We start from the raw sequence: 12,199 nt of genomic DNA on the forward strand, positions 1-12,199 counted from the left end.
TACTACTTATTTTTACATTTAAAAACAATGAAACAATTATGTAACATTCAGAATTCAGGAGTTTTTTTTTTAAGACTCTGATGTTTCTTCTTTTACTTCTAAGATGTGTGAGTGCTCCTTCCAAACCTGGAGTGTTTTTGTATATGTTGAAAAGTATGATACAACATAGAAAAATACTGATTCATTAATAACAAAATAGTATTAGCAGAATTCCAGGTAAGTTGAATAAAAAATACCTCAGTAATGTTGACACTTTTTAGAAAAATATCCATCCATCCATTTTCTATACCGCTTATCCGTCAGGGTCGCGGGGGGGCTGGAGCCTATCCCAGCTGACTACGGGCGAGAGGCGGGGTACACCCTGGACTGGTCGCCAGTCAATCGCAGGGCGAACACACAAAGACAGACAACCACACACTCTCACACTCACACCTAGGGGCAATTTAGAGTAGCCAATTAACCTAATGTGCACGTTTTTGGTATTGTGGGAGGAAGCCGGAGTACCCGGAGAAAACCCACGCAGGCACAGGGAGAACATGCAAACTCCACATAGAAGGGCCCAGACCGGGATTCGAACCTGGAACCCTCTTGCTATGAGGCGAGAGTGCTAACCACTGCACCACCGTGCCGCCCTTAGAAAAATATCTCAGCAGCAAATATCGAAGGAGTTACAACCTAACTAAATAAGATTTTTTGGTTCAGATATGATGCTACAGTGGTATTTTAGTCTGTATGTTGATTTTAAATTTAAATCTGCAAAGTAATTGTAGCTGCAATATATCAATTGTAAAAATAAATTCTAAAATAAATGCAGCGGTGTAGAATAGCATAATATTTTTGACTGGTCTGTTATAAAAGCCAGGGGCTGAGCAGTTTCCGTTGGGGTGGCCAGATGGATGGGACCAAGTAGTCATTATGTTGCTGGTAGAGATTGCTACTATGTGAACATAAAATTACATCAAACAAGAAGATAAGAGACTACTTTATACATTACAACACATAACTCTACATTAGCTTGTCTGGAATTCAGACGGTGATGAAAATCATCAAATGCTATGGTTCTGTTCTGTAATGTTATTGTTGTAATGTTGCATCAAACATTTTTCTCTTAATCCCACAGCACACCTATGTAAAATGCAAAATATATCAACCTTACCATAATAGCAAAATAAACAAAAATATAAGAAATTGCATGCTCAACTTGTTGAGCCATGACAGATGTCTTTGTAGTAAAACAAGTTAATTATTATTTATTTCAATGTAGCTAATCTAATCAAGTTATTTTACTGATGCTGATTTACTGGTTAAATCATGCAGTAAATGAGCATATACAGAAGTACATAAATCAGTGCTTTGATGTGCATATTTATGTTGTTTGATGTCACAAAGAGCTCACAAAGTAACAAGTGATTAAAAGCGTTATTAGTAGAATGTTACTATACCGCAAATTGGCAGGTAGCGACAAACTGAAAACATTTCAAGAGATCTCTGTTCGGTTGTTTGGTCTTCACCATCATCTGAATGATAGTTTTCACATGAGCCCTAACAAACCACACTAACTAGTCAACAGTTTTAACTGAACCAAACAGATTAGGTGTGAAAGCATGAATATAATTTTACCTTAGATTTATGCATGATGCAAAACCTTCAGACTACAGGAGTTTCTGACCAATGTAATCCCTATTCACCCCTCTGAGAAATCTGGTCTGGGACCTTGGTCAGTAGCGATGGTGAGGCCAGATTATTTGGTTATGTGACTGTTTTACAGATCCACTCTTAAAACTTCCTTAATCTGATCTCAGACTCATCATTTATGATTTAAAATAGGCTATGAAAGACTACAGCAGTACTTCTCAAGTGGGACCACAAAAGTCAATAACAGAAACATCCCAGAGAAGCTGACGGTGCTGCCGTGCAACGTCTTTGAGGCTAACTTTATCCAGCACGCAACCGTTGACAGGAACTGAACCTCACCTTCAGATCTCGATGTAGACGATCATTGTAGACTGCATCTTCTGGAAATTTCCTCATCGAGACTCGTTTAGCCTTCGGTCTTCTTTATTTTTTCTCACTGCAAAAGAATAACTACAACATGTTGTTGCATGACATCAGTCTCTTTTTCATTTCTATCCCAATGAGATTACATGAGGTAGTGCATTTCTCATGTTCAGAAGGGTAGAAACTAGGAGTGAACTAGGCTTGCATTAATATCTGTTTGACACTTATCACCCAGTTATATATTCTAATTCTCAGATAAAATACCCCAAAAGTGCACAACTTGAGTAAATGTACTTCCCAGTGACTTCCTACCACTGCTCATAACATGTTTATGATCTTTGGAGCAGAGCAGCAGTCATTCAGGCACAAAGCTTTGTACACATAATTTATTTGAGACTTGATGAAATCAATCTCTTAATGAAACTCATATCTCAAAAAGTATTTCCTTCTCTAAGATCTGTACTGCAGTGCTGAAAAGCTATTTCCTTCGAGCATCTCATTTAAAACCAACTTCTTTCCAGTTGTTTGCTGGAGCATTGATATAAGGAAAAACTTCGTCAGAGTGTGCCATTATCACCCAAGTTGGGCGAGGAGATTTCCGCCAGAAAAGAGTGGGCAATCATTTGGTGTGTGCCCATGTTATTTTTCACAGAGATAGTGTTTTGATTGCCTGGGGGGAGGAAATGGTATTATTTACTCCAAATTGCCTTGCTTGATCCGCTTTGGGTGAACTAGCAAGCTGGGACTAAATATTTCTTCACTCTTCTGTGTCTCACAAGCTCTCTTTTCTGCAGTGCTGGGGAGTGAGGTAGCAGTCTTTACAGCTGAAGAAGCGGAAGTCTACCAGCTCTCAGTGTAAGTGTGTCAAAGGGCTTAGTGAGAATACTTAAACACAGCATGGTCTGAACAATATGTCTTCTCAGGTGAGATCCTCATATTGGGATGAACTGGATTTCAGCAATTTGAGGCCCTTTCATGGCTGACCAGCGATAAGGGGAAAAAAAAAGACAACTCTGTCTTTCAAACGCAGGCTCCGCTCTTGAGAATTTCATCGACCAGAAAAAAACTGGTGAACTTTCCTGGTTTTTCTCAAACTTCTGCGGTCATCTCTGGCACCGGTAAGCGCCTGTTTCTTGTGTGGGCAAAGTGTAAAAAATGAAGCAGTTGGATAGCAGGTGTGAGATGAATCATGCCGGTTTGTAAAGGCATTGAGGGAAGATAAAATTAACACATAACACATTTCCTGGAAAACATACTTGGGCATATGCAGCCATTTGGATGAAAAAACAAACGCAGATAAGGCCTGGAGGCAAAGACTGGTGTGTGCAGACCAGCTTACCATCGCAGCAACCACTGCGAACGCATCCCAAGAATGGATTTGGCATGCTGTGTTGTATTTGAATTTTAACTGAAAATATCATCTACATTGAGATTTTCAGAGCTGAGGAATATCACTATAGTCTAATCGTAAAACATGCTTTATAAAAAAAAGCTATGGAAATAGAGGTTGAGCCATCTCGAGAAAATCACTGTGATAATCAATGCCAATAAGGTGGGCAGCACAGGAACATCCCTCCTCCTTAACACACCACCCTTACATATCAAATGGCAATTAATTCATAATATGTGTTAGAAAACGCCTAATTACCACATATGCCCGCTACTCTCTGTCGCCATTTGGTTTAAACGGGATGAGTGAGCTGTTAATGATGCTCAGTTCAGAGCAGCACACTGCCACAGTCTGGTCTGATACAGATACTGTTCCTTAATTACAAGCCCTCATACTGTATCATGATTACTGCTGAGAGAGTGAAGACATCGTCTGCTCCAACTGCAGCTCCACCCTCATCAGCAGTGGTATATGGAGCTAATTTTCTGCCAGAACTTAACAAAGAAACAAAACATGTCCAACAAATGCCCTGTGAAACGTGTGGTTTTTAAATGCAAAACACCATTAAAAAATTTATGATTTTTTTTTATATCCAAATACAAAACATGCCCATTAAACAAATATACGACATATTTGTAATACATCACTTTTCCGAAACAAATACAGTACATTTTACAGACGCAAAAACTATACATCCTACTTTTTCCACCACGAGTTCTTCGCCTGTCACAGCAGAAGGTGGCATCTCAACCTGGTGACGGGGAGATTTTATATGGTGCAAGACATCCTGTATTTGTTTCTGAAACATAGCAAAATAAAAATATCTTGCATTGCATATATTTGACAGATATGTTTTTAATTTGCATGGTAAAATACATTAGTTTGTTAATGGGGTTTTTTTTGTATTTACAGATCGCACTGTGCTTGTTAGTGAATCACAGGGCATTTGTAAAACATGTTTCTTGGTTAAGTATAGGCAGGAAATTAGCTGCATACTGATATTTGAAGAAACTAAAAAAACTATTGTAATACTTTAAACTACTAGGCCATTAACCAAGAGGTTTCCCTCAATAAACTCCTACTTACTGCTTATCGATAGTAAGTAAGGAAGCTGTTGCCCACCAATCATGATTTTAATATGCTTTGCTGTAGACCTTATAAGGTGGTTATGTAGATTCTGTGATTTCGCTTTTACACTTCCACTATTTCATATGACATGATGACATATGTTTTATAGGTGATAGTGACATGTAACATGTACAAAGGCACATTAACCTGCAGATAAGGACTAACTATGATGTCATTCATGAGGATTTGCTTCCCTGTGGAAGACGTGGAGCTACAGGAGGGTTTCCTCATAGCTGTCACTCACCGGTGTTCTCATTAAAATGAAGAAGAAGAAGAAGAAGAAGAATCAACTTTATTGGCAGTATATATATTTTTACATACACACACTGAATTCGTCTTCTGCATTTGACCCATCCTTAGTTGAACACACACATGCAACACCCGGCAAATTACATGCAGTGAAACACACACAGGAGCAGTGGGCAGCATCAGGCGCCCGGGGAGCATATTGGGGGGTTAAGTGCCTTGCTCAAGGGCACATCAGCCGGCTAATAGAGGGGGGGAGTATTTTTCGCATTAATCACTCCACCACACCCAAATTTTTCCTGCCCGTCCAGTGGGGGAATCGAACCGGTGACCCTCCGATCACAAGCCGCTTCTCCAACCTCTAGGCCATGGCTGCCCCCAAGATGATGACTTGAAGATGATGATGAAGATGACTTCGAGCATGACACTGTGTGCAGGTGGCATCATAGGGCTGTTTCAAGTGAATGTGAGGTCATGTATGTGTTCCTTTCATGTCCTGATACCAGAGGTGTGGATAGATAGGACACTGTCTCCATCTCCGCTGTTCTCCTTTCAGCCGCCTTTGTAGCTGCATAATGAATCAAACAAAGTCGGCCCGTCTCCTTTCTTGGTAGTGTTTCTACCTTCTAAGGCAAACCAAAGCACGGATTACCTTTTTTTTTTAAACCACAGTTTAAACAACACTGCTCTCAGTTATTTTATCTAGTCCTTCATTTAAGTTTCCGTCTCAACCAAAAGAAAGCAATTCTTTTCATCCAAACAGGAAGATGCTCCGACTTTATCCGGCCTTATAACTCATCTCAGCTCCCACTAATGCATTTTTTCCTGTTCAAAAGCAGGTCAGTGGTTGCTAGCTTTTGACAGAATGTCAGAAGTGGTTAAAATCCTAATAACGACATTTCATCATTTTGCACTCTCACCTAACCACCACTTGCATACATATTTAGAATAAGTGTCTTCGCCGACAGTGGCAATGACAATCAGTTCCCTGAGTGTTTGTGACACGCTCTGTGCATGCAGCCATGTGGGACCGTACGATCTGAAGACATGCTAAAACACAAGGAGAGTTTGATTTAGTTTAACCTGCAAGTAATACATTCACAGTGTGAAGATAAATGAAGCGTATCTGAGGTTCAGAGTCTTCGCTCAGGTCTGCAGCATGCAAAAGCACCAGTGGGAGATCTCTGCTATTGCTTATCAGTGAAGGAATCACAATTCTTTTCCAGTGATGTGGTATTTATTATAGTCATACACAGCAGAGATTTGACTGGCTGTGGGTATGGCATGTCTCACATAGAGATAAGCACTCTTTGGTCATACCTATCTGCACTCATGATCATGTTATCAAGTAAGTGCATATGCTGGCATGATAGGCTATAACTTCCATTCCTGGGCCCTGGCAACAGAAGGCCCATTGAGACCCTGTCATTATAATAGACAAATGGAAAGGCCTCCATGCACAAAGAAAACACAGACAGCGTGTCAGCTTACACACTGAATGTTGTGGCATTTAGGAAATTGCCAAAACAAACTATGTTTCTCAAGACAGGCCCTGGAACAATTAGAGAAAATATTTCCTGTGTACACTCAGTTCTGTGGTGTGGTGTGTCTCCAAGCCAGTGACAGGGAAGAGGACTATAAAAAGCAGCCTGAAAGGGTGCTGCACCATGCAAACGCATCGGCGGACGGGAAAAATTTGACTCAGATACATGTGAATTGGACCTTTGCAAACTATGAGCAAATGGGTTGAATTTTGAGTGAGTGGTGATTGATTGATATATATGTGTGCCTTGGGTGCTTAAATATATTCTACACAATGAGTCAGGCTCCAGTAGCTATGGTTCTCAACAATATACTGTGATGCCACCATGAAGTCATTGGGTGCTGCTATGCTGGTCCAGCCTCCGTTATCTGTCAGATAACTGTAAATTATGTCACGTCAGTAAAAGAATGCTGGTTGTCCCAGAGTCTTTCTTTTGTTTTTACATACATAGTAAAAAAAAAAAAAATAGTTAATTCATTATTTTTATTCACTTTGTTTCCAAGAGCAAGATGAAAAATTCAATATCAGTCTCATGTCAGTGCATTAGGTATGAAGGTGGAGACAAGAAGTGGATAGCACAGCATTACGCGTGGAAGCAGGATGAAACTGCTGTAAAACACACGCTATTCTTGTATAGTAGATTAATAGTTTTAATAATAAACTAAAGCAGCTTTTTTGGACAACATATTGAACTTATGAAAACAAGTAAGAGTATCTTTGTTATATGCAGTTGGTTATGTTCTCCGGATCACTTAAAAGTTGCCCACCAGCTTTAGTTATGTGATTGAATCTTATGAAATGAAAAATTTGATTAAAGCTCTGCTGAATTCAGGAAAAGCAAAGCAAAAAAAAAAAATTCATTTCATTTTTCATACTATAGCGAGACATGTAGGAAATGAAAAAGGAGAAGGAAAATGCTGACTTGAACACTGGAGGGAAAAATACAAAAGAAAACTTTAACTCAGTTATGTCTTCCTGCCGAGATAAAATATACATTGACTTGGCTTGAAAGAGTTTGATGTTTAATCCGTGTAATCGTATGAGGCTGGCTGTGGCACCAAACTGAGATGTGGATAAGAAACAATGATAGTGGTGTCCAGTGACCCAAGGGGGAAGCTACTCTGAAGAGGAAATTAAGCCTCTTTTGGCTCATCAGGAAGAAAAGTGTGGACTGTTGTTGTTGGGGAAATGACTTCAAAAGCTGTAATTTACCAAATGACTGATGACTTCACCAGGGAAGAAATCAAATTACTTTGTTACTACACTCAGTGCAGGATAGTTTGTCAGAGTAACACTGCTTTAAACAGCTAATTCAACTGCAACATAAGTGCCTGCTGTTGCACGGCTTTTATGTGGTCATATATGGTATAATCGCTTTACCCTTCATTCATTACAGAAAACAAATAAGGTCGTAGGGCCCTAGTGGATGGGAGAAGTGCAGGAGTGTAATAAACACACTGACAGAGAGCATATAGGGGGCATACAGTACAGTCAGTATTAGACATGCTTTCAGTCTTTGTGCCAAGCTGTGCTAGCCACATCCTGACTGCAGTTCTGTACTAAATAAAAATGTTATCAATCTTCTTATCTCTCACACCACAAAAAAAAAAAAAAAAAAAAAAAATGAGTAAACCAATTTCCCAAAGTCTTCTGTTAATGAACCAGCAAGCAGCAAACGTACAGTTTGAAAGGTTACGGTTCACAATACAGAGTAACGAGAATAAATTACACACAGACGTAAAAAGCAACAATTAAAAGTGTTGGTAAAAATAGTAAAACTGGAACAGTGCAAGTAAAAACCCAATTCATACATGTATTAATGTTTCTCTGTAATATTAGCCATAAGAGAATACAACAGTTAATTTTAAAAGTACTTTTGCTGCCTCACATCAGTTAAAAGCGGTGTAAGTAGCGCATGAATTAAACGTATAATTTCAACACAACAGTGCGTTTGTGAGAAAAACAACACTTTTTCAGCTTGCATAGCAGAGTGATGTTTGATTGATGTCCTGAGTATTATAAGAGTGATGTTTCTATGTTTAGCTGTAGCATATCAGTTCTTCCACTGAACTGACAAGCTCTGTTAAAAGTGCTGATCTATTGCTTTTACACAGGAATAGATGTTTGCTGCTGGCCACAGAGAATACTACATCCTGTTGGAATTAGAAAATAAGCAATTTTCTACTTGGCTTAGGGCCTCCTCCATTGGAAGCACAGGTATACAGTATGTGACCTCTGCTTGACAGTTTTGCTGATGTGCCTGCTGAGGCCGGCATGTATAAATGAATCTCAATTTCCTTTATTAATTTCAAATGTCACTATAAATTTGCCTCTAAGTGGACCTCACTCAACATTTTAGCTCACTACCACACAAGAACAGGTGACTTCCATCACATTCACACACACACACACACACAACATTTTACTGAGAGCATGGGTCTTACCTTTGACTCCTTATGAAAAAAAACATGCAGCTTCACTGAGATTAGGTTTCTCTAATTGTTACCTAGAAAGTAGTGGAGTAAAGGTTGGACAAGTCCATTTTGGGCTATTCATGCACAGGGTGAGAGAGAAGATGAAGAGGAGAGAAATAAAGAGACGAGATAAATAAAATACAGAATCTAATACAATTACTAGTGCATGATGAAATCCTTGAATCTTCCTCCAGAGTCAAGTCATTCTTGAGATATTAACTCGTGTTTTTGGTCTTTGCACTCTTCAACTCAACTGTCTGAAGAAAAAATAAAACTAAAAATATAATATATATGTGTGTGTGTGTGTGTATACTCTCAACATGTGGGGCTGTGGACTTTGAAACACATGTGCATGTGTAATACAGATGTTGAATCATATTATGGGTGGTGTAGGATCCTGGGTTATTGGGGCTTGTTCCCACAACTAGGGATGAAAAGCCAGGAAAGCTTAAGTAACCATTTAAGGAGCTAAAATACACCAATATGGTCCTTTAATTTAAATTGTATCTTTCTGCAAATGTTGTCATCTGCACCAGTGACAGGTCTGATGTGGTGTCACTCACAAGTTAATTGTATGAATCAGCCATAAAACATGTTTAGCAAACTCTGATATGACTGGAGTATACACTTAAATTCCATTGCATTGCAAACCTAAAGTTGCTTATCTGTGAGTTTCATACAGATGGATGGATAATTATTTACTAATTAAAAACATTAGTTGTACTAGCTCTAACAGAAAGTCACCTTTAAACCAGTGGGAAATGCAGCTTTTCAATTAGAACTTCAAGTACAACTCCAGCCAAGACTGATTCCTCTTATTGTCTGAATCCGCTGGCTTCGAATCTCGAATCTCGCTTTGGCCTCGTTCATCCACAGGCAGCTGGCCAAAGCCAGAATGAGGACCAGATTCTGCATTCTCTATGAGTTTACAGTATGTGTAGAGCCACATTTTCACACGTGTGGGTAGCCCAAGATATTTGCTTCTCCCCCTGCTCAGATAAATAAACAGACAGTGGTCTCAGAATAACCCTCCACGTGACAGCCACCAGCACCCTGAGCCTGCCAGAGCCAGTATGGTCCCAACAGTGCAGGGGAATAACTTTATCTGAAATATGATGGCATCTGTCTCTCAAGCAGCAGACTCCTCATTACAGGGAGTTTCTTTGACTGGTTGTTCAGACGTCAGCTGTCACAGTTCATCAGCTATGCCAAGGTAGGAGCAAACTAAGCAGCTGCCACTAGTCTCCTCAGCTGTAAAGGAGCCATGTGGAGATAAATGCTGGGCTACAGTGCTCTGGAAACACTCCAACCCCCTCAGTCACTCTGACGTCTGTGCGGTGTAACCCATTTCATCCGAATTCAGAATTAAGATGGTTATTGTTATTCTGGAAGTTGAAAGAATTGATTAACATAAAGTGTTTAGTGTTGATATATAATGTAAATGCACAGCTCTTACTATATATCCCAGTTTTTAACTGGTCTAAAAGCTCAGGCTTAAAAATAATAATTGATTGGCATGTTGTGTTAGTCACAGTTGCCATAGTGTGCGCATAGTCCAGCTGAATTAATGGGACGCGGTGGAATTTTCTTGTAAATAAACAAAAGCTGTTTATGTTCATTGTTTCTAATTGTGTGGATCCTTGAGTTGTAACAATTGAGCTGAATGCATTTCCTCTCTCAGACATTTTTTAAATATTAAAAGCAGCATTGTTAACATCCAGTCCATCTTCTTCCCTGTCTTTGTCTCGGTTTTTCTCCACTGTCTGTAGATACATGTGAGTGAGTGTGTGGATGTGTTTTACTTACCTTGTGGGGACAAAAATCTGTTAAAACATGGGGGACTCATCTTCCTGATGGGGACAAAATGCAAGTCTTCATAATGTAAACAATTACATGTTAGGGTAAAGGCTTGGTTTAAGGTAAGGGGTTCAGTTTAGGTTAGGGTAAAGGTTAGGGTTAGGCAAGTAATGGTTGTAATGGTTATGGTTACGGTTAGAGTACATCTCCAGGAAATAAATGTAAGTCTATGCAATGTGCCCATAGGATATGAGAGCACGCATAAACTGTGTGGGTGTGTGTGTCTAGTCCTGTAGTTGTGGGGACAAAAATCTGTTTATGCAGTCACACTGTGAGAACTCACCTTACTTATGGGGACAAAATGCAAGTCCACACAATGTAAATTATTAAATATTATAGTGAAGTCTTGCTCAAGGTTAGGGTTAAGTTAAGGTAAGGGTTATGATTAGGCAAGTAACTGTCATTTGTGATAGTCTATTCATCCCTAACACATTTTTTGATAGCGTGGTAGGCTTAGGATTCTGTTGAGCACAATAGGGTACCATGGCATTTTAGTGCCACACAGAGAAAGTGTCTCGCATGTTTTTCTGATCAGCTCCTCCGAGCAGCCTTTGAGAGACCACCAGTCAAACTATCTAGAACAATAACAATCAGTGACTGGTCAGTGAGACACCCTTAATGATATCTTCAGTGGTCATGAACATGAACTACAGGAGTCTGCTTAATGATTTATCACTACTGTAGGTTTATGTTATGCTCATCAATTATTTCTTGGAAATCAGCCTTATTCACTAAGGAAAAGAAGTCAGTCAGTGATGCAAAAGTCAGAGCTCTGCAAATTGTCATTGCAATTATAAATAAAATACACAACGAAGTATCATGGCAATATAATAGTCACAAAATTAAATCAGCATGCTTTATGTACATTGGCAGGAGTTGTTCATTTTTATTTCTATGACAGCCAAAAAGACTTCAACATGGAAACACAAGTTGTAAAGGTTAAATGTCATCACTGTTTCACAAATGGATTTTTTATGAACAATCAGCATAACCGAAATCTTTTTTCAACGAAACCAAAGTGAATCTTACAAATTACATTTCATGACTGTATCACAAACTGAAAATATCTTTTTCTTACCTTAACCAAAGTGCTTCTTGTGTAAACCTAACCACAGATGGGATTCAAACCCTGGATTCTGATGTGATAGTACCAGACATAGTACACTCACCACCCACCCTGACCGTGGCGTCGCAGGGAGGTGGTCAGGTGTGTGTCCATGTACACAAATCCCAAAGATTATATTTTGTGACTGTTTGAGGAAGTGCTGAGACATTATGTTAAAATACAACATCAAATGCAATTCACTCTGGTGAAGAGTCACATGCACAATGGACTTCCTTCTCACATGCGTGTCACACAAACACTCCATGTTGTTGCACAGGTGCTGGAGGGAAAGTCTGTGGTCAGACAGAGATTGTGCTAAAGGATGGCTAGAATCTCCCTAAACCCCTGAAAGGTTGTGCACATGTCCCAGTGGCACTGAAGAGAAATTAGTTCCTCAAACTCTGCCGATTTCTCTTGGGGCTTCTGAGTTGAGAAGGAGCAACTCTAAAACTCTGTGT

Source organism: Scatophagus argus, chromosome 19, assembly GCF_020382885.2.
Source record: "Scatophagus argus isolate fScaArg1 chromosome 19, fScaArg1.pri, whole genome shotgun sequence".
NCBI lineage: Eukaryota > Metazoa > Chordata > Actinopteri > Scatophagidae > Scatophagus > Scatophagus argus.